Source organism: Arachis duranensis, chromosome 3 (assembly GCF_000817695.3).
Source record: "Arachis duranensis cultivar V14167 chromosome 3, aradu.V14167.gnm2.J7QH, whole genome shotgun sequence".
Taxonomy (NCBI): domain Eukaryota; kingdom Viridiplantae; phylum Streptophyta; class Magnoliopsida; order Fabales; family Fabaceae; genus Arachis; species Arachis duranensis.
Genome location: NC_029774.3, coordinates 47542651 through 47546330, shown reverse-complemented (window position 1 = coordinate 47546330; position 3680 = coordinate 47542651).

Below are 3680 nucleotides of genomic sequence, written 5' to 3'. Positions count from 1 at the left end.
CTCCCAATAATTATGTGGAGGAAATTGCATCCCTTGAGGCATCTCAGGGGTTTCTTGATGAGGGAATTCCTCATGCTCTTGTTGAGTGCCATGAATAGGATCTCTAGTTTGCTCCATCCTCTTTCTTAGTGATGGTCTTGTCCTCTTCAATGAGGATGTCTCCCTCTATGACAATCCCAGTTGAATAGCAAAGGTGACATATGAGATGAGGAAAGGCTAATCTTGCCAAAGGTGAGGGCTTGTCAGCCACCTTGTAGAGTTCTAGAGGTATGATTTCATGAACTTCTACTTCCTCTCCAATCATGATACTATGGATCATGATGACCCGATCCATAGTTACCTCAGATCGGTAGCTAGTGGGAATGATAGAACATTAGATGAACTCCAACCATCCTCTAGCCACAGGCTTAAGATCCAGTCTTCTCAATTGAACTGGATTGCCTCTTGAGTCTCTTTTCCATTGAGCTCCTTCTACACATATGTCCATGAGGACTTGGTCCAACCTTTGATCAAAGTTGACCCTTTTGGTGTAGGGGCGTGCGTTTTCTTCCATCATTGGCAAGTTGAACGCTAGCCTCACATTTTCTGGACTGAAATCTAAGTATTTCCCCCGAACCATTATAAGCCAATTCTTTGGGTTTGGGTTCATACCTTGATCATGGTTCCTTGTGATCAATGCGTTTGCATAGAACTCTTGAACCATTAAGATTTTGACTTGTTGAATAGGGTTGGCAAGAACTTCCCAACCTCTTCTTCGGATCTCTTGTCAGATCTCCGGATATTCGCCCTTTTTGAGCCTAAAAGGGAGCTCAGGGATCACCTTCTTCTTGGCCACAACTTTATAGAAGTGGTCTTGATGGACCTTTGAGATGAATCTCTCCATCTCCTATGACTCAGAGGTGGAAGCAGTTGCCTTCCCTTTCCTCTTTCTAGAGGTTTTTCTAGCCTTAGGTGCCATAAATGGTTATGGAAAAATAAAAAGCAATGCTTTTACCACACCAAACTTAAAATATTTGCTAGTCCTCGAGCAAAAGATGAAATAAAGATGTAGAAGAAGAAGAAAATAGAGGAGATAGATGGTATATGTGTTTCGGCCAAGGGGAGGGGAAGGTGTGTATGATGTGTGAAAATGAAGGAATGGAGAGGGGTATTTATAGGAAAAGGGAAGGAGAGTGGCCGAAAGGTTTGGGTGGGTTTAGGAGGGGAAGGGTTTTGAATTTTGAAGGTGGGTAGCGGGTTTTTAGGGAAGAGTTAAGGAAGTGATTGGTGAAGGGTATTTGGGGAAGAGTGTTGTAGAAAGGTGTGAAGAGGAGAGAGAGTGAGTTGAGGTTGATGGGAATCTTGTGGGGTCCACAGATCCTGAGGGGTCAAGAAATTCTCATCCTTGCTCCAATTGGGCGTTCAAAACGCCTTTGAGTGCAATTCTGGCTTTTAAACGCCAGTCTACTGTCCTATTCTGGCGTTTAAACGCTAGTTTTCCTTCCTGTTCTAGCGTCTAAATGCCAGTTTGTTGCCCTGTTCTGGCGTTTAAATGCCGGTTTGGTGCTATATTCTGGTGTTTAAACGCCCAGAAAGGTGCCAGATTGGGCGTTTAAACACCCATTTTGCTACCCTTATTGGCGTTTAAACGCCAGTAAGTCCTTCCTCCAGGGTGTGCTATTTTCAATGCTGTTTTTTTATTTTTTTCTTTATTTTTGTAATTGTATTTGTGACTTCACATGATTATCAACCTAAAAGAAAACAAAATAATATAGATTAAAATAAAATTGGGTTGCCTCCCAATAAGCGCTTCTTTAATGTCAATAGCTTGACAGTGAGCTCTCATGGAGTCTCACAGATGATAAGAGTATGGTTGAGATCTCTCAACACCAAACTTAGAGTTTGGTTGTGGCCTCCCAACACCAAACTTAGAGTTTGAATGTGGGGGCTCCAGGAAAGTAAAGGCCTTCAACCTTCACTAGCACGTCCTCTACTAGTCCATAAGCCTTTTTCATAGATTTATCTACCATCTCCAATGAGAATTTGGCAGCCTGTACCTCATAGATTCCCAGTTTCTCCATTACAAAGAGTGGCATCATGTTTATCCCTGACCCCAGGTCACACAGAGCTTTTTCAAAGGTCATGGTGCCTATGGTACAGGGTATTAAGAATTTACCAGGATCCTTTTTCTTTTGAGGTAAATTTTGCTGAACCAATGTATTCAGTTCATTGGTGAGCAAGGGAGGCTCTTCCTCCCAAGTCTCATTACCAAATAACTTGGCATCTAGCTTCATGATTGCTCTTAAATATTGGGCAACTTGCCCTTTAATAATGTCTTCATCCTCTTTAGAAGATGAATAGTTATCAGAGCTCATGAATGGTAAAAGGAGGTCCAAGGGAATCTGTATGGTCTCTGTATGAGCCTCAGATTCCTTTAGTTCCTCATTAGGGTATTCCTTACTGGCCACTGGACGTTCCCAGAGGTTTTCCTTATTGGGATTCACGTCCTCCTCCTCCTCTAAGGTTTCAGCCATGATTATATCAATGGCCTTGCACTCTCCTTTGGGATTCTCTTCTGTATTGCTTGGGAAAGTGCTAGGAGGAGTTACAGTAACCCTTTTACTCAGCTGGCCCACTTGTGTCTCCAAATTTCTAATAGAGGATCTTGTTTCAGTCATGAAACTAAGAGTGGCCTTAGATAGATCAGAGACTATGTTTGTTAAGCTAGAAGGATTCTGCTCAGAATGCTATGTCTGTTGCTGAGATGATGATGGAAAAGGTTTGCTATTACTAAACCTGTTTCTTCCACCATTGTTATTATTGAAGCCTTGCTTCTGTTGATCCTCCCATGAAAAATTTGGATGATTTTTCTATGAAGGATTATAGGTGTTGCCAAAGGCTTCACCCATGTAATTCACTTCTGCCATTGCAGGGTTCTCAGGATCATAAGCTTCTTCTTCAGAAGATGCTTCTTTATAACTGTTGGATGCATTTTGCAATCCATTCAGACTCTGAGCCAGTATGGCATTCAGAGCATCAATTTCAAGAACTCCTCTCTTTTGAGGCGTCTCATTACTCACAGGATTCCTCTCAGAGGTATACATGAACTGGTTATTTGCAACCATTTCAATAAGTTCCTGAGCTTCTGGAGGCGTTTTCTTTAGGTGAATGGATCCACCTGCAAAGTAGTCCAATGACATCTTGGAAAAGTTAGACAGACCATCATAGAATATACCTAATGTGGTCCATTTTGAAAGTATGTCAGAAGGACACTTTTTGGTCAGTTGCTTGTATCTTTCCCAAGCTTTATAGAGGGACTCACCGTCTTTTTGTCTGAAGGTCTGAACACCCACTCTAAGCTTGCTCAGCTTTTGAGGAGGAAAGAACTTGGCTATGAAAGCCGTGACCAGTTTATCCCAAGAGTCCAAGCCATCTATAGGTTGTGAGTCCAACCATTTTCTAGCTCTGTCTCTTATAGCAAAAGGGAAAAGCATAATCTTGTAGACCTCAGGATCAACTCCATTGGTCTTAACAGTATCAGAGATATGCAAGAACTCAGTTAAAAACTAATAAGGGTCTTCTAATGGAAGTCCATAAAACTTGCAGTTCTGTTGCAGTAGAGAAACTAATTGAGGCATTAGCTCAAAATTATTTTCTCCTATGGCAGGGATTGAGATGCTTCTTCCATAGAAGTTGGAAGT